The sequence below is a fragment of the Myotis nattereri genome (assembly GCF_964212035.1).
Source record: "Myotis nattereri genome assembly, chromosome: 12".
In the NCBI taxonomy this organism is placed as follows: Eukaryota; Metazoa; Chordata; class Mammalia; order Chiroptera; family Vespertilionidae; genus Myotis; species Myotis nattereri.
In genome coordinates, this window is record NC_138087.1 from 78,179,889 (window position 1) to 78,199,745 (window position 19,857).

Genomic DNA, 19,857 nt, shown 5'->3' on the forward strand with positions numbered 1-19,857 from the left:
GCAGACCGGTGGCCAGATGCTGCACTGTGGGGGGAGGAGCCTGGCCCCCCACCCCGCCCCCCTCCAGCCTGGAGGTCACTGTTGACTGGTCTGTGACTGGCAGGCTCAAAAGTGAGGCCTTAGAGAGGCTGTGCCGAGGGAGCAGTTGTCCTGGGCTCCTTGAGGCCTGAGTAGAAATCCAGAACGCTCCTGAATTTCAGTAATCCATCTGAATTTCAGTAATCCCCACAGTGTGGGGAGAGCAGAGAGGACACAGAGAGCTGGGGACCCTGAGGCTGACTCGGGCTGTATAACGAGGAACTGCGTGAGCAGAGAGAGGGCAGGAAAGCCACGTGTGTGCAGGGCGGTAGGGGAGGGCCCTGGAGCGGGTGTGGGGCCGGGTGCCCGGGCTCTGGAGGGAGAGGGCAGGGCATTGAGAAGCATTGCTGAGGGTCAGCCGTCGGACCCTCCTTGATATTCTTTGCAAGACAAAACCTGTGGAAGTACCCATGACTAGTTTGTGGTTGCCGTCCACGCTTCTTTTAATGAGACTCTGAAGGGACAGGGCCACGCGGGCCCCAGGAGTCCCTCGGGTGGCATGTGTATGGCTAACAAGGCCTCTGTGAGCGGTCTGCCCAGTTTTTTAGCGTTATGGGTCAACTCTTCCCCTTTTTCTTCCCCACCTCCTCATCTGACCTCACCTTCCGGCCTGACCTTGTTCCATGGCCCCGCTGTGACTTCAGCAGGAACCCACCCCCGCCCCACACCTGGCTGTTTGCAAGTGTTTGGCCTCCTGGGCTCTGGTTCCCATGCCGTGGTCACCGGCTTCGGCGCACACAGACTGCTTCCCTCTTGGTTCCGACATTGGAATGCCTCTGGTGCAGTCCTAGAGAGAAGGGTATGAAGTTAGCGACCGGTGAGTGTGACCAGTCCGTTCACACTTAGCAAAACACAGCCAGCCAGCCAGGGTGCCCCGGGAAATGGCGCTGCCCGCCACTGTCTCTCGGGTTCACAATAAACCGCAGATTAATCCATTAAAAACATTCACTGGGCGCCTACTATGCGCCAGACTGTCTGTTGGGGCTGGTGTATGTTTAATGGAGCTCAGGTGTGCAATCCAAACCCGAACCAACACCAACCCCAAGCCCAACCCCGAGCTCAATGCCAACCCTAATCTTGAACCCAACACTAATCCTCATCTAACCTCAACCCTGTCCTAGCTAAACTCAATACCCTTAACCAAAACCCAACCCTAACTGAAAACGTGACATCTAACCCCAAACCCAACCATAGCCTCAAACCCAACCCTAACTCCAAATCCAAACCCAACCCAAACCAGAACTCAACATCTAACCCAGAGCTCAACCATAGCCCCAAACCCAGCCCTAACTAAACACTCAACATCTAACCCAAACCCAACCCTAACCCCAAACCCAAACCCAACCCTAATTCTAACCTTTGTGTCACAATCTTTCCACAAGTGTGTGTCTCCTTTATGTCATAGCCAGTGAGCGCACTGAGCTATAGTGATTCTGCATCATCCAGTCCTTCAGCCTGGGGAGGGCAGAAGGCAGGTGGGAGCGGATGGAGGAAGAGCTGAACCCAGGGGATAACCTGGAAAAACAGGGGTGTATGTTTCACTGTGAATCCCCATGAGCCTATTTTGTGGTCATTTTCTCAAATCCAGAACCTCAGCCAGGCCTCCTCCCTCGATGGCCTCGGGGCCACACAGGTCCTCTCCTTCCAACAACGCCCAAAGTCGCCAGTCGCCCACCCTCTGTTCCCTTTGCTTGGAATACCTTTCCTCTCCTCCTCGCAGCCGACTCCCGCTCCATCCTCGGGCCCCTGTGAAATGTCACTTCCTCAGGGAGGCCCACCCTGCCTGCTCTCTCCCCCACCCGCATTGTTGATTTCCTTCATTCTCTCAGCGCCTGCGGTTTCCTCTCGGGACATTCACGGATGTTTGTGGCCACGTGTTTGTTTGCATGTTTATTTCTTTAACGCCGGTCTGCCCGGCCAGAAGGGGGCATCTTTCAGGGCAGGGGCTGTATTCTGTTCACTACTGTAGCCCCAGTACCTAGCACAGCACCTGGCACACAGCAGGCCCAGGGGAGACTTTGTTGAATGAATGAATGAATGAATGACTGCATTTTTCACTTCTTCATACAAGTAAAAGAAACATTCCTGCTAGTGGCTGCTGCTGGCTAGGGGGTCTGTCCCAGGCCCCATGCTGAGCCCCGGGGAAGCCGGGAGAGAGGAGCTGGGTCTCTCCCACCGTTTCTGCTTCCATTGACCTCTTCCCGCTTCCCTGGACCAAGCACGTTTTCGGAGAATCCGTTTCCTCATTTCATATTCTCCACCGTCCTGCGTGGGGGTCAGCAGGTACCATCCTCGCTGTTTTACAAGACACTTGTGCCCAGAGAGGTAAAAACACCGTGTGGGGCACCGGAGTGGCTGGCAGCAGTGCCCGGGCCGTGTTTCTTGCCACTAGCTCTTGGCACCTAACCTTCCTTCCTTTCTGCCCCCCTCCCGGGGGTGCTCAGCTTGGTATCTGCCTCCAGGAAACTGGAATCCTGACAGACTCCAGGACCACCTCCCCATTCTGTTGACAGGCACATTGAGGCCAGCGTTGAGACCGACCTTGGGCAAATCAGTCAGAGTTCATCACACTGGGAGCCTCCAACTGAGAGGGGAGATAGATTCTTCGCACCCAGATGTGTCCTCCTCCCTGAGGTCAGGGCCAGGCTTTGTGGCGGGGTCACTGGTGCTCATTGGCGTGTTTGTTCGCGTGTTTTTGTCTCTAATGTCTGTCCGCAGGCTTGGGCGACGTGCTGATCATCTCACTGGAGCTTCGCAGTGACTCAGTTTAGCAGATGGAGAAACCAAGGCACCCAGCTAAGTGCTTCCGGTAGGACCTGAACCCAGGTCTGCTGGACTCTAGAACCTTAGCCGTGTACTTACCGGCAGAGAAAACCCCAGGAGTGACGAGGAAACGGTGGCAAGAAGTTACCAAACTGCGCGGTTCAGGTCATGGCCAGAGCATCCAGGGCCGCACCGCCCAGGGTCCCGCCCTTGTGACCCGGCCCCGCCCTCGGTTTTCTGACGCTGCGGCCCCGCCCCGCCCCGCCCCGCCCCGCCCCGCCCTCCAGCTCCGGCCTCGCTCGGCCCCGCCCCCGCAGGCTGTGCGGGCCTCCCATTGGCTGCCGTTTCCATGGTTACGCGGGGCTGGCTGAGCTGCCAGCTTCCCGACACGTGTCCCCCGGAGCCGCTCGGAATTTGACAGGGGACCATGTGCGCGGCAGCGCGGGAGCCAGACAAAGGGCCGGGGGAGGCGGGGGACGAAGCCGGCGGAGAGGCTGGTGCTGCCCGGGCGGGGGAGAGGCCGGCGCCCCTCCTGCGAGCAGGGCCCCCCACGCCCGCCTTTTGTATTTTGAAGGAGAGAAACAACAATAAAGAATTGCCGTGGAAAGGAGGTGGGAGAGGTTGTCAGCCAGTCCCACCGGCTCTCCCTCCTCCAGGAGTCCGGTCCGCCCGCGGCGTCTTTTCTCACCTGAGAGCCCGGTGTCCTTGTTCCCAGCCTTGACCTTCATCCTCCAGATTTAACCCTCCTCCTCTGGCTTGTTCAGGAAGCGAAAGCTTATCAAGCGTGGTTGTTTTGATGCTTGAAAAATGAGACCCAAGGAATTGTGGGGGATCTCACCATCCATCCATCCATTCATTCATCCTATAACAAGCTATGCACCCCCAAGTGTGATGATAGGACAGCCACCCCCCTTCAGTGCGGCCCCGGGCTCTGTGCCCAGCTGGGGCCTGGGCTGGGATGCTCAGGTCAGTAGATAGATCTAGCCTGTTCCACATATTTATCCTCCTGTGGCCTCTCATGGGTGGTGGCATCGCTAATGGTTTTGTATTAGGTTGAACCATGGGAACTTGCCAGCAAAATTCGGCCACTTTGACCTACAAAAGTTGCAATTGCCTGTGATTGAAGCCTTCGCCAGGCTCTCCTTCCCGCAGATCCCCATCTCCCATCGTCAGGAACCATCAACGCGTCTGCTGGGGAGGGAGGCTGCAGGGGGTGGTAATTTCCTGGGACTCCCCTCTCCTTTATCGCCTTGGCAATGAACCCTCCCAGGCCCCGCGGATTCTGTGTTGGGTGAGTCTGCGCATGGACGCTAACACGGCTCCCACGGGTTAGCCAGTTTCTCCAATTTCCGATTGTTCCCCGATTTCTTCACACCCCGGTGAATTACCTTCATGCATCATGTCTTTAGAGCAGCGCGGAAGGTGACCGCTAGTTGAGCTGGTGGAGAGTAGCTGCTAAGAGCAGTGAATTTGGCAGCAAACAGCCCCCAGTGTGTGCTCAGTACATGCCTGCGGAGTTATGGGAAACAGATTGGAGCTTGGGTCTCGGCTCTGCTGTTTGTTGGCTTGGAGGCCTTGGGCAAGTTACGGTCTCTGAGCTTCAGTCTTCTCATCTGTAAACTGGGACGGCCATGTACCCACCTGACCAGCCAAACCAGCGGTTCTCAACCTGTGGGTCGCCACCCCTGGGGGTCGAACGACCCTTTCACAGGGGTCGCCTAAGACCATCGGAAAACACATACATAATTACATATTGTTTTTGTGATTAATCACTATGCTTTAATTATGTTCAATTCGTAACCATGAAGTTGGGGGTCACCACAACATGAGGAGCTGTATGAAAGGGTCGCGGCATGAGGAAGGTTGAGAACCGCTGAGCTAAATGGAGATGATGGAGGCAAAGGGCTGGCTTGGCCTGGGGCTGTGCCCACGTGAGCTCCGCTGCAGTTCGGGCTGATGGCGGTGGGCATCCCTGAGCCGTGTCCCCCCTCTCTCTCCTCTTCTGGTCTAAACATCTCTTACCTGGCTTCCCCACCGACCTCTTTCCCTCCAGCCCCCTCTACCTTCATGCAAGGATTGATCTGTGTTCTTGTCCGTGTTGCTGCCGCTTTCTACTCAGAGCCCTGCAGGAGCTCTTCGCTCATCGCCTCTGGAGTGACACCCAGGCTCCTCCCAGGGCAGCCCAGGCTCTCCAGGGCCGGTCTCACCAGCCACATGGCCAGCCTTGGCTCTGATTCCTCTCCTGCCCCAAAGCCGAACGTGTCCCTGCGGTTTCTGCCCCGGCCCCGCCCAGCTTGCGGGTTTCCTGCTCTTCTCCAGCGGCCCCCTCCCCCCCGGGATGCCTCGGCCTCACCAAGTGAGATGGTGATTGCCAGCGCACGACTATCACAGGAACGGGGACAGCAAGTGTTGGCGAGGACGGGGAGACACCGGACCTTGTGCCTTGTGGGTGGGGATGCAAAATGGGGCAGCTGCCGTGGAGACAGCGTGGCGGCTCCTCAACAGGCCGCACAGCCAGTGACCATGTGATCCAGCAGCCCCAAGTCTGGGTCTTTACCCAGGGAATTGAAAGCAGGGTCTTGAAGAGGTATCTGTACGCCCAGGATCGCGCGAACACAGCACGTTCCACTCATAGGAAGTGCCTAGAATAGTCCGATGTAGCGAATTGGAACGTGGCATGGGGACGGTCAGGGCTGGGGGAGGGGGAGGACGGGAGGCTACGGCGTAAGGGAGGCAGTTGGGGAAGATGAAAGATGTGAGGACGGATGGTGGTGGCGGCGGCACAGCAGTGCGAGTGCACTTCATAGCAGCGAACCATGCGCTCAGAGACGGTGACGGTGGGAAATGTGTGTTAGATGTGTTTTACAATTTGAAAAAATAGAACCAGGAAAACTGCCTTTGCCTGAAGCCACCACGAAGGGATGTCCTTGCTCAGTGGGACGAGGGCGGTCTGCACCCAGGCCTCCAGTCAGGCCCCAGGAACATTCCCGCCCCCCCCTTCCTCCCCTCCCCCAGCCCCCACTGCAGAATCGGCAGAAACCCCTGGTGAGCAGGGCCGCTCTGAACTCATCCTCCCCTCACCAGCCTGCTCCTTGCTGTTTTCTGAAATCCTTTCCTCCAAAGACACTTCCGCCCCTACCTCACTGCCACCTCACGGCCACGCCTGGACCCGGGCCTCGCCAGTGCCCACTGCCTCCCCCAGTGGGAACCTCCCTCTGCAGCCTCCCGTGTTCTCCTCCTGTCTCTCCACACGCTCCCTCTGTGACTTTGATTCCCATAATGCTTTGTCCCCTGCAATCTTCGCTCCCCTTTTCCTATCTTTTCCCTCCCCACTCCTTCTCTTCTCACTTGGGTTACAGCCCAGTCCCTGTTGCGTACACCCTCAGCCCCCTGCCCTCTCTCTGTTCCTAGTCAAAGGGCATATCCCTGGCATAACCCTCAGCCCCCCAGACACCTCCCAAGGTTGTGTCCCAAATCATGCCCCCCCCCCCCCGCCCGCCTCACAGCACGTGGAAGCCCCGTGCTTTCATTTCCTCAGGTCAGACTAGTGGAGTCGTCCTTGACTCCTGTCTCTCATCTCCATCCAGACCAGCATCTGATTCGGAAGCAAATCTGGAGCCTGGCCCCTCTCCAGGTCTCCCGGGACCCCCTGGCCAGCCGCCACCCCTGGTCCTGCTTCGCCCTCCTTCCCCTTCATCCACTCTCCACACTGAAGCCCAAACCATCCTTTTAAAATGCAAGTCGATTCGCCTCTCGCTGGCTCAGAATCCTCCAGGGCCCTTCATCACAGGGAGAGGAAGATCCGAAGTCCTTGCCGGCCCACCAGGCCCCACCTGATCCTCCTCTGTTACTTGCTGACCCCTCCTGAGCCCCTGGGGCCAGGGCTGTGGATGTGGTCATGGCAGTGACCGGACATAGGCCGCGAGTGGCACAACTTTGATGAATGAGTAAGTAGGGACAGGTGCCCGCTCTGGCCTGCCTCTGGCCACTGCCCTCCCATCCGCCCCCCTTAACCAGGTGCAGCCTCAAGAGCTATTCCCTCTGGTGACCGACTCCCCTCAGCAAAGGGGGTGCCCCAGGGACCCAGGTTTTGTGGTGCCCCCAGGTCCACATGAACCTGTGTCAATCTCCTCCATGCGGCCCTGGTCACCTTCCCGTCTCTCCACATCCCCGGTCAGTGGGCATGGCCTGTGCTCACTCGGCCACGCGCCGTCATGAACACGCGCTCTTGGAGCCAACCAAGTGCCCAGTGCCGCCGGCCTGCAGGGAGAGCTGGTGCGGGAGTGGGTCCCTCAGGCCCTCCCTCTGCTTTGAGGAAGGGGAGGCCACTTGTCCGTCTGCGAGTCAGGGCCCAGGGATTCAAACTCCGAGCGTGTGCGGGACTCAGAGCCCATCAGCACGTGCGCCCCCGATTGCCACGCCTTGCTTCCCACTCCCACGTGACATTGCACCAGGAGCCGAACAGAAATAGAGCTGCAGGGATGGCTTCCAGTCTGCAGACTAGATTGAGTTAACGGTAGAAACGTTCAGTTTTAAGTTTCTTAAAACGTTCTTACATGTTTAACACCTGCCAGTATCGGTGCGTGACATTCAGTAGCGATGAACGGCGGTCACCTACCCCAGCGTGATGCCCCTACCCCAGGCGGCGTGGGCCACGCAAAGGAGTGGAAGTTTGCAGAAAACCTGTGTTTGCTCGATGCTGCTGTCCTGCCTCTTCTGCCGAGGAGGAGATGGAGGCCCAGAGAGGGGAAGCCACTTGCCCACAGTCACACAGCTGGTGCAGGCTGGAGCTGAGACCCGAACCCAGGTCTGGATGGCACGGAAGGCCCTGCCCTGCCCACCACCCTCTCCATCTCCGTGTCCTTGCTGGCCCCAGAGCCCTTGGATGTCTTAGGAGAACGCGTGCCTGTTTCTACCTGTATTCATTGCGTTCGCCCGTGCGTGGCAGGCGTTCTGTCCCAGGGGGTGGATCTCCTGGTCTGAACCACTGCCTCTCACACCTGCGTGCGCATCAGAGTCACCGGGTCCTGTGAAAACACAGACTGCGGGATGCACCCCGAGTGTCCGGTCCACAGGTCTGGGCGTGATCCTGGGTGCGATCGATGCTGCCGCCCCAGGAAGCCCTGAGAACTGTGAGTGCCCACAGCCAGCTGCGGTGTCCTGGCTGGGACGGGGCAGAAACCACGCCCTCCTCATCCTCAGGCGCTGACTCAGCCCTGGGAGGAAGGAGGCGGGACCAATGGGCACAGTGTGAAAATTCCCCTCTGTCTCCCGCAGGGCCCAGGGGCTGAATGTGGGCACTCGGTGCTGGGTCTTCGTTGGGTGCATCTTCTGGAACACCCCCACCCCTGCAAGTGGGGCACTGATGTGACCTCTATTTTATAGGCGAGGAAGCTGAGGCTCAGAGAAGGCAAGCGACCTGCCCAAGGTCACACAGTCAGTGAGTCAGGGAACAGGCCTGACTTCACCTCACCCAGTGCGGGGGCTAGAGGTTGTGGTGTCTCTTCTGGCTACCTCATCCTAGTCATTTGGGATGGGGGTGTGCTGTGGCGGGGAGAGGCTGGGGGACAGGGAGGCACCCAGAAGTCTGGGTCGTGTGTGTGTGTGTGTGTGTACACGTTTGTGTGTATGTGTGTATGTGAGGGTGTGTGTGTGAGTGTGTGTGTATATGTGTGTGTGAGGGTGTGTGTATGTGTGTGTGAGGGTGTGTGTGTATGCGTGTGAGTGTGTGTATATGTGTGCGTGTATGTGTGCGTGTATGTGTGTGTGAGGGTGTTTATGTGTGTGTGTATGTGTGTGTGTGTGAGGGTGTGTGCATGTGTGTGTATGTGTGTGTGTATGTGTGTGTGTGAGGGTGTGTGTGTGGGTGTGTGTGTATATGCGTGTGAGTGTGTATATGTGTGCGTGTATGTGTGTGTGTATGTGTGTGTGAGGGTGTTTATGTGTGTGTGTGTATGTGTGTGTGTGTGTGTGTGTGAGGGTGTGTGTGTATGTATGTGTGTGTGTGAGTGTGTGTATATGTGTGCGTGTATGTGTGTGTATGTGTGTGTGTGAGGGTGTGTGTGTGAGTGTGTGTGTATGTGTGTGTGTATGTGTGTGTGTATGTGTGTGTGTATGTGTGAGTGAGTGTGTGTGTGTGTGTGTGTGTGTGTGTGTGTGTGAGATTAGGCTGCGTGGGCCGCAGTCCGCGGGCACCTCACCTGCTTTCCGTTTAGCACCGGGTTGGGGAAGAGTGGCCGTCCTCCCTCCAGAAAGGTGGCTCTGTTTCCCCAAAGTGTCGCCACTGCCCGTGCATTTGCTCAGAACAAATGCAAACTCCCTCCTATCAGGGCGCCCAGCCCTCCGGGACCCCAGCCCCACGGTCCCCCACTCTCCCCAAGCTCTTCCCGTGCCCTCCCAGCGAACGCCCCCCCCCACTGCTTCCTTCTGCTTCCAGCCTCCTCAGAGCCCCCACCCCCCATTCTCTCAGCCTCTTGTCTGTTTCCCCCAAACAGGACAGAGCCTCCTCCAGGCCACTCATTACCGCCGTCCTGGTGGCCGTGTCTGTTGGAAAAGGGGAGCGGTGGGCTGTCATGAGACCCACATCCTCGTTGAAAGCGTCCTTCTATGGTGCACACGTTGGTTCATTCATTCATTCGTTGCTTCAGCAAGAACCATGGGCACCGGGAAATTCGGTGTAGACGCTGGCCCTGCCCTGGCCCGGCTGCCCAGCCCGGGAAGGGGGGGCGGACCCGTGAGCACAGAAAGGAGGCATCGCCTGGCCATTTCTCTGGGACCTCCCGTTCCAGTTTGCTCTGCTGTCTCCCACGCCTCCTCCCTTGTGGCTGCTGAGAGATTAATATATGCAAATACCCTTTTCCTGGGGTGGTTTTAGCCTTGAACTCTGTGGATTAAGTTACTTGATTTAAATACATATTTGGGCACCCCCCCTCACCACATATACACGTACAAATCCTAAACACTAAATAAAGCCCCTCATTTCGAATGTGCCGTAGAGCTTCTAATCCCAGGTCCTGTGGGCATTTCCACAGCGAAGACGGTTCACGGGGGCTGCTGGGTTCCGTCCGGAATATCAAGTACCTGTGTTATGTGGAATGCTCCTTAACAGGCCCGGCTAATACCAGCCGGGGGGGTGGGGGTAAGGTGGGCACTGGAGGTGTGCTGGGAGGGGCCTCCGGAGGACACATTAGCGAGTGAGGAAGGGAGTGAGACTCTGGGAGGCGGCCAGGTAGCCAGGCCGCCCGGCTGGGAGGGAAGTGACAGGGGGGGTGGATGCGTCGGAGGCTCCGGGTCATGAGCGTCTAGAGGGAGTTTTGGGAGCAAATATGTCCAAGGATGAGACTTGGAGTAAAGATTTTCCAAGTCCATTGGGGGTGTGTTCCAGACGGCGGGAAGGCAAATGGGCCCTGGGCTTTGGGAAGGGCCCGGATGGGCTCCGACAGCAGGTCCTGTCACCCGGAGACCTCGGCCTCCTCCAGCCTCTAGAGCAGCGGCTCTCAACCTTCCGAATGCCGTGACCCTGGAATACAGCTCCTCATGTTGTGGTGACCCCCAATTTCATGGTTACAAATTGAACATAATTAAAGCACAGTGATTAGTCACAAAAACAACATGTAATTATATATGTGTTTTCCGATGGTCTTAGGCGACCCCTGTGAAAGGGTTGTTTGACCCCCAAAGGGGTCGCGACCCACAGGTTGACCACCCACAGGTTGAGAACCGCTGCCCTAGAGTGACTGGCATATCTCAGTGATGCTCACCCTCCCCTGGGACCAAGTGGCCTGCAGATGCCCCTCAACCCCCTGTGTCCCCGGCTCCCTCCAGACCTCCCTCCTCCCTTCTGCCTGGGTTCCTCCCCAGAGATCAGAGTGGCTCCCTCCCTCCCCTCCTTGGAGGCTTGGCTCAAGCTTGAACTCCTCAGGAAGTCGCCCAGAGCCACCTGCCCAGCCCCGCCCTGCACGCCCAGCCCCGCGCACCCCACTTCTTTCCTCCTAACACACGTTATTTATTTTTTATGACGTTTACTGTTTACTGTCTCCCCTCTTCAACCCGTTTCAGAATGTAAGCTCCTCCTGGTGCGCGTCGGGGTTCGTTTTGTTGGCTGATGTATCCCCAGGGCCTGGCACACAGTAGGTGCTCAGTCAACCCTGCCCGAATCCCTCCGCACCCTTGGCTCTGGCTAGGAGCTGGCATACCCAGGCAAGTACAGCCTCTGGTACCAACAGACCACCCACGAACCAATAGACTCTGCTAATCCTGGCTGAGCAAACCAAAGCCGGGGTTCCGGGATGGCTGGGAAGGCGCGGCAGGAAGACCCAGCCTGGCGGGGGGCAGAGCGGGGTTCACACAGCACCCGCTCCGGTGGCCAGCACCCCATTCCTCCCACCAGCCCTCCCCAGGGAGGGACACGGCCCAGAGCCGGGAGTGAAGTTGGGGGGCGGGTCTTGAGAACGCCTGGGCCAGAGCTTTTTTGCTCTGATGTGTAGGTGACGAGCCAGCCTCCCGGCCTCGGTCTCGCTGTTTGCGGTGCATCTTCGTCCATCCATTTCCTCTCTGTGTCTTTCTGGTTAAAGCGTCTCTCTGCATGTCGTTCCCTTGTACTTCCTGTCCTGACATCTCCGTGTTGGGGGTGTTATTCTTGTTGTTGTTGCTTAACGGATTACAATATGCATCCTCGCATCTCCAACTTTTCCGTTAAGTGAGGGTTCACATTGAAACGCTTGGTGTAAAATGTAGAATCCTCGCGACTGGGCAGTCCAGTGCCGCTGTCCGACCCGCTTTATGCTGTGGCTGTCATCTGTGTATGGATATCACTTTTCCTTTAGATATTCCGACATGTTTTACAGAAATTGAGAGGACGAGGGGGCCGGGTGCAGCGCCGCCTGTAGTCCCACTTTATTATTCTTTTTCAAATTTGTTTAGATATTCTGATTCTTTGGTTTTTTCCATATACATTTTAGAATAATATTGTCTGTATCTACAAACTATCTTGCTTGGATTTTGGTAGGAATTGCCTTAAACTTAGATATCAACTTGGGGGAGGACTGACATTTTTACTATGCGGATTCTTCCAATCCATGAGTATGTATTCTCTCACCATTTATTTTTAAAATTTCTTTCATCAGTATTTTGTAGTTTTGAACACACAACTCCTGCACCTGTTTTATTATTTATATCTAAGTATTTTTATTATTGTTATTGTTTTTTCATCCTCACCCAAGGATATTTTCCCATTGATTTTTAGAGAGAGTGGAAGAGAGAGGGAAAGACAGAGAGAAATATTGATGTGAGAGAAACACATCTATTGCTTGCCTCCTGCATGTGCCCCGACCGGGGCCAGGGCCGGGGAGGAGCCTGCAACTGAGGTACATGCCCTTGACCAGAATCAAATCTGGGAACCTTCGGTCCACAGGCTGATGCTCTCTCCACTGAGCCGAACCGGCGAGCGCCCTCAGTATTTTATTTTTTGAGCAGTTATAAATATTATTGTACTTAACATGTGTTTCCATGTGTTCATGGCTAATATACCGATCAATATACAATTGATTTTTGTATCTTCGACACAAATGAACTCACTTATTAGTTCTGGGAGGTTTCATTTATTTATTTATTTATTTTTGGTAGCTTTTTTAGAATTTCCTGTATAGACAATCATATTATTTGCAAATAGAAAAAAATTTATTTCTTCCTTTTTGATCTGTATGTTTTTTATTTCTTTTTCTTACCTTATTGCTCTGGCTAGAACTTCCAGCGCTAAACAGAGATTGTCAAGAGTGGGCACGCCAAGACCGGTTTGGCTCAGTGGATAGAGCGTCGGCCTGCGGACTGAAAGGTCCCGGGTTCGATTCCGGTCAAGGGCATGTACCTGGGTTGTGGGCACTTCCCCAGTGGGGGATGTGCAGGAGGCAGCTGATCAATGTTTCTCTCTCATCGATGTTTCTAACTCTCTATCTCTCTCTCTTCCTCTCTGTAAAAAATCAATAAAATATATTTTAAAAAAAAAGAGTGGGCGCCTTCACCTTGTTCCCCGTCTTATCAGGGAAACACGTAGCATTTCACTATTAGGTATGTCAGTTACAGATTTTTTTTAGGAGCTCTTTATCAAGTGGAGGGAGTTCCCCGCTACTCCTAGTTTTCTTAGTTTTTTCATGACTGGGTGTTGCATTGTGTCAGGTGGTTTTCCTGTGTTGATAAATATGATCATGTGATTTTTTTTCTTCTTTAGACTGCCATGTGGTGAATTACATGGATTGATTTCAAATACTGAACCAGTCTTACATCCCTAGAATAAGCCCCACGTGATCACAATGTATAATTCTTGCTTATATATTGCCAAATTTTGTTTGCTGATACTTTGCTAAGGATTTTTGATCCCTTTTGCATCATTAGGGATATTGGTCTGTACTTTTCTTTTTTATTTATTTATTTTTTGGTACTGTCTTTATCTGATTTTGGTATCAGGGTAATACTGTTCTCATACAATGAATTAGAAGTCTTCCCTTCTCTTCTGATGAACTCAATTTCTTTACTAGTTACAGCGTTATTTAAGTGATTTGTTTCAGATTGGGTGAGTTCTGATAGCTTGTGCTTTCTAAGGTCCATTTCATTTAACTTGTCAAATCTGTGGGTGGATAGCTGTTCACAATATTCCCTTATTATCCTTTTGATGCCTGGGTCTGTAGAGTATGCCCTGTTCCATCCCTGATATTGATGATTTGTATCTTCTCTTTTTTTTCCTTTGCTATTCATGCTAAAGGTTTCTCAATCTTGTTATCATTTCAAAGAACCAGACTTTTGTTTCTATGATTTTCTCTATTGTTTTTCTGATTTTAATGTATTGAATTTTGCTTTTGTATTTATTATTTTCCCCCTTGTTTGTTTTGCTCTTCTTTTTCTAGTTTTATTAAAAAATTTTTTTTCACCAGTATGTTATTGGAGCAAAACTGGATTTAAAGTCCATATTTTGTAGATGGGATATTTCACTCACATAAAATTGTTTCTAAAACCTAGTTTTTTTAAAACATGGGAGACCAGCTGAATGATCTGAAACTTTCTAACATAAGCATTTAGTTACGAATTTCCCTCACCACACTGCTTTAGCTGCATCCCATAAATTCTGAGGTGTTGTATTTTTGTTTCCATTCAGATCTATGTATTTTTTTAATTTCCTTTGAGACTTCTTTGATTTATAGCAAATTTAAAAGGCATGTTGGTTAGTTTCCAAGTGTTTGGAGATTTTTCTGTCATTGATTTCTACTCTGATCCCCTTATGGCCAGAGAACATGCTCTGTTTGGTTTCAATTCTTTTAATTTATTGAGATTTTCCATATAGTCCCTATTCCCACACATGCACAGCTTCCCCCATGATCAACATCCCCCACCACAGTGGAATATTTCTTACAGTTGATGAACCTACATTGACACATCATTCTCACCCCACGTTCAGGCCTTCCATTACAGTTCACTCTTGGTGTTGTATATTCTGTGCGTTTGGAGACATGTAGAATGACATGCATCCGCCATTACAGTATCCTATAGAGTATTTTCACTTCCCTAAAACTCCTCTGTGCTCCATCTGTTCCTCCCTCCCACCTAACCCCTGGCAACTACTGATCTTTCTTCTGTCTTCATAGTTTTGCTTTTTCCAGAACAGTCTGTAGTTTGAATCATGTGTCATGCAGCTTTTCAGATTGGCTTCTTTCACTTTGTAATATAAACTTAAGTTTCTTCCCTGTCTTTTCATGGTTTGAGAGCTCATTTCTTCTTATCGCCGAATAATATTTCAAGGTGTGAATGTGCCATAGTTCGCCCATGTGCCTGCTGAAGGGCCTCTTGGTTGCTTCCCAGTCTTGGCAATTATGGCTAACGCTTCTATAGACATCTGTGTGCGGATTTTTGCAAAAATGTGACTTTTCAACTCCTTTGGATAAATACCAAGGATCACGATTGCTGGATGGTACGATAAAAACACGTTTAGTTTTGTAGGAAACCACCGAACTGTCTTCCAAAGTGGCTGCGCCATTTCTGAATTCCCGCCGGCCGGGATTGAGAGTTCCTGTTGCTTCACATCCTCCCCAGCGTCTCGCGGTGTCAGCGCTCTGGGTTCTGGCCACTCCAGCAGGTGTGTAGCGGTGAAAATGAAATTTTTAAAAATTTCCATGTATCATAGCACAGGAGCATAAAACGCTTAGCAATAAATCTAACAAAAGAACGAAATTTTAAAAGTCCTATGATAAATGGAAAGAAACAGTTCATGGGTCAGAAAACTCAGTGTTGTTAAGAGACCAATTCTCCCTGATTGACCCTAGATTCAGCACGATCCCAGTCAGAAGCCCAGCAGCCTTTTGAAAATACACAAATGTCAAGCTGATTCTACTATTTATATGAAAATTCGAGGGACTTACGGTAGCCACAAGAACTTCCTGTAAGGTGGAGGACTTACCACCTAGTTTCAAGGTCAAGGCAAGCCAAATAGATTACCATAGCTGACTAGAGAGTCCAGAAGTAGGCCCAGATTGGGGGGCTCACAGGTTTTTGACACAGGGGCCAAAGCATTTAATGGGAAAAGAAGTCCTTTGAACAAATGCTGCTGGAACTACTGGATGTCCATATTGAGAAAATGAATCTTGACCTTTCACATGATGCACATTTCATTTGAGATGGATCATAGATCTAAGTATAAAAACTAAAACTTAGAAGCGTTAGAAGAAAACATGGGGGGAAAACTCTTCCTGACCTCTGAGCAGGCCAAAATTCCTTAGACGGGACACAGCCAGCACCCACCATCAGATCAACAAACTGACTTCATCAAAATGGAGAAGTTCTGCTTACTGTTAAGAAAATGAAAAGGGAAACCACCAACTTGGAGAAAATACTGTAAAACGTAAAGGGCTGGTATCTGGGTTACATAGGTAAGCCTACAACTCAATAGTCAAAGGGCACATGCCTCATTAAAAGTGGTGAAAAGAGCCCTGGCCAGTGCTGCTCAGTGGTTGGAGCATTGGCCTGTGCGCTGGAGGGTCATGGGTTTGATTTCTGGTTAAGGGCATGTGCCTGGGCTGCCCTTGGTCAGCACGTATGGGAGGCAACCCATCAATGGGTCTCTGTCACATTGATGTCTCTCTCTCTCTCTCTCTCTCTCTCGCTCTTCTACTTTCTCTAAAAATCAGTGGAAAAATACCCTCACTCCTTGGGTGAGGATTAAAATAAGAATGGAAAACAAAAATAGGGAAAAGATTGGAACAGACACTTCACAAAAGAATGTGCGCCGAGGCCAGGGAGCGCATGGAAAGGGCCCAGCAGCATCCGTTGTCTGGGAAATGCAAATTTAAGTCCAGGAGGCACTCCCACAGACTCTCCTGATGCAGATATTTTATTTTTTTATTCCCTCCCCAATGAATATATTTTATGCGTAACATTTTAAAAGCCTGACCACTCCCCGTGTTGGTGAGGCTGCGGAACAACCGGAAAGTGCAGACATTGCTGAAGGGAACACACAACGTTACAAGAGCTTTGGGGAAAGCCTCACGGGTTTCCTGTAGCGTAAAGCACACGCCCACCCTCTCACCCAGTAGGTCCACTTGTAGATATTTTCTCTAAAGAAATAAGTGCGCACGCGCACAGAAAGATTTGCACGTGGATGTTGGCAGCAGCTTTATTTATAATGTCCCCAAACGGGACCGACCCCAAGGCCCACCAGCAGGAGGACGGATGCACAAGTTGGGTGTGGCTGTGCTACGGAACACAGTCACCAACGACATGGGCGGAACTGTCAACGCACACGCACAGGCATTCTGCTGATTGAGAAAAGCCAGACACAGAAAGCAATCCGTGTGACCCCACGAAGTTCCGGAGCTGGCAGAACTGCTCAGGGGTGGGGAAAGATGTGCAGATGGCTGCCTTTGGGGGTGCAGGACTGTCTGGAAGACACAAAGCTACTTTGTGGGGTGATGGGAAGGTTCTGTCTTGATAAGTGTGGGTTCCACAGGTGGGTGCATTTGTCAGAACTCTTAACGTGGGCAGTGGGATGTGTGCACCTGAGGCTATGCAAGCTTTCCCTGAAAACCCCGCACTGACGTGAACAAAGACTCTGGCATCGCGGCCAATGTCCACGTAGAGCCCAGTGAGTTCCGTCTTCGGCGGGCCGCTCTGAAGTTGCAAGGGAGCTGGGAAATGTGCTTTTTTGTTGGGTGGCAGGGACAGCCCATCTCAGGAGCTGGCCACCACACGCTTCAGCTCCTAGAGCAAGACCTGCCTTACTTACCTGGGGTCTTCCCAGGGCCCTGCACAGCATCGAGTGGGGCATGAAGTCCCAGCTCAGTAAGAATTACTTGGGCCCTGCCGGTGTGGCTCAGCCGTTGAGCATCAACTCAGGAACCAAGAGGTCACCGGTTCGATTCCTGGTCAGGTGCCGGGAGCCGGTCCATCCTTGCTGTTTCAAGTGACCTGGCATATATGGCATACTGTTCTTAATAGGTTTGCCCACCTTCTTGGCACTATGTGTTTTAACCAAGGTCACCTCTCTGAGAAAGGTTGTTTCCCCAGGTAGGGATTTTCCCCTGAAGTTAGGGAGGGAATAAAACCCCTTAACTAAGTGCCAGGCGGGTAATTAATCACTTTAACTATGAAAAATCATGCTTAAGCTACATAATCTTTACTCCCTGGAATGGAGATAAGAAATGCCCTAACCTTTGGAATAGAGATTGATAGGATTGGAATCAACTGGTATAAATACAGATGTAACAAGACAACAGGACACAGAACCTAGACACAGAACCTACACAGAACCTAGACACAGAACCTACACAGAACCTAGAGACAGAAGAACTTCGCTGGAGAGAACATGGCAAAAGATCCTGGACAGAAACTGGCCACACAACCTAGAGACAGAACCTAGCGAGAGAACCTGGCTGAAGAACCTAGAGACAGAACCTGGCTACAGAACCTGGATAGAACATGGCAAGAGAACCTGACTAGAACCTGGTGACTGAACCTGGCTGGAGAACCTAGCGAGGGAACATGGCTACAGAACCTGGCTGGAGACCCTGGAGAACCTGGCTGGAGAACCTAGCAAGAGAACATGGACACAGAACCTGGCTGGAGATCCTAACCAGAACTTCGCTGGAGATTCTGACCAGAACTTTGCTGGAGATCCTGGCTAGAGATCCTGGCTAGGCTGCTGATCAACTGAACGCTGTCTCTGTGTCATTCCTTCTTCGCCGACTCCGTCCACACCTTTGGGGACCCCTGGACCTGCTGGGGCAGGACCCCAGCAGTCAGGATTCGATTCCCGGTCAGGGCACATACCCGGGTTGCTGGCTCAGTCCCCAGTAGGGGTGTGTGCAGGAGGCAGCCGATCAGTGACATTTCTCTCTCATCGATGTTTCTATTTCTCTATCCCTCTCCCTTCCTCTCTCTCTAAAAATCAATTCCAAAACATATGAAAAAGAATTACTTGGAAGAATGAATGAGTAAATGCGGTAAGAATATCAGGATAGCACCGGTCGCTTAGGGCCATTGCAACTGGGAGAACGTACAAGGTACTGAGCCCGTGGTGAGAGTCGGAGCCCGCTCTGGCGTTACTACTGAAGATACTGTCGGGTGGCATGCGATTCGTTTCCCACCATCAGCCCAGCCCCAGTGCATGGTGGGTACGGAGGGTCGGTGGTCGTCTGGGGGGACTCGGGGAGGGGGATGCTGCTAGGCACGGAAGAGAAAGACTCTAACAAGGCTTTGTGATGAATACAGGGAAGGAAGGGATGAATGGAGAGATGAATGGATGGATGGATGGGTGAGTGAAGGATTGCATTGGAGACTTTGAGAAATTCCCTGCTCTACTGTGAAATTCTGTCTCCTTGGCACCTCCTGGACCTAGAAGGCGTGGAGAACGGGCGCTGGGCAGAGCTGCTGCAGCCAGGCCTGGGCAGGGCAGGGCCCACGTGCCGCGGGCAAGCCTGTTCTCCTGGCCGGGGAAGTGCCCCAGGGCCCCTGTGTCACCCGTGGGCTTGTCCTGGACCCAGAGGTCTGCTGACACTGGGGCTGGCGGTGAGGTGGCCTCCCTGCCCCACGTGTGCTCTCCCAGTGCCTTCTCAGGGAATCGGGGCGCCCTCCCCCGGCTGTGGTCCCTAAACCCCAGGGAGAGACTAATGTTGTTTTGCACAATCTGGGCTCCATGGAAACCGCCCAGACTTAGTTAATCCCACTTCCCTTGTGTTGAGCAAACCAGTTTTATGGCAACCTCTGGGATCACAGTTCAGGTTAAATGCTGGTTAGCCTCAGGTGTGCCTGCGCGCGGCGCTGCTGAAGAGCCGCCGTCACCGTTTTAGGTCGTGAGTGGACGTTGCTCAGGGTGGCGCTGGGGAGTCTCGGACGGAGAAGGTGGCTCAGGGTGGCGCTGGGGAGTCTTGGGCGGAGCAGTCACTAGGGCCTTGGGCATGCCTCTTGATGAGGAGAGGGCTGCTGACAAGCCCCGGGGCTGAGCCCAGACGGACTTAATGCCTCGGAGACATTGCCCAGCATCCCTGAGCCTCAGTTTCCCCCTGTGTAAAGTGGGGATGGTCATGACAGTACATCTGGGCGGGCTGGGAGGATGAGGGGCGGTACATGCTGGGCCCGGCTCCAGCATGCAGATGCCCCCGATGACAGCTGTGATGGATGTCGCCGGGCCTGGGTTAACGAGCCACCCAAGATCTGCAAAGCCGAGGTGGGTGGCAGGGGCACGCCCGGTCCCTGCTCTGGGCCGGGCCTCACCCCCCAGAAGCAGCCCCGCGTGTGACTGTGGGCCTGGCGTCTGGAGGGGACCCGCGGGTACGGGAACAGATCAATCACACCACAGCGTGAGGTCTCTTGCTTCCCAAACTTTTCATCAGGAGTGTTTACTGCTTTGATAATGGGGGGCAGGGGAGCCCAAAAGACAGAACAGCCTCGTGTGAGGGAGGAGAGGGGCGGGGCAGGGCGTATAAAGAAGACAGAGAATCCTCTCCACTTGGGTTTTAGCTGATGCCCAAGGGCGGGGAG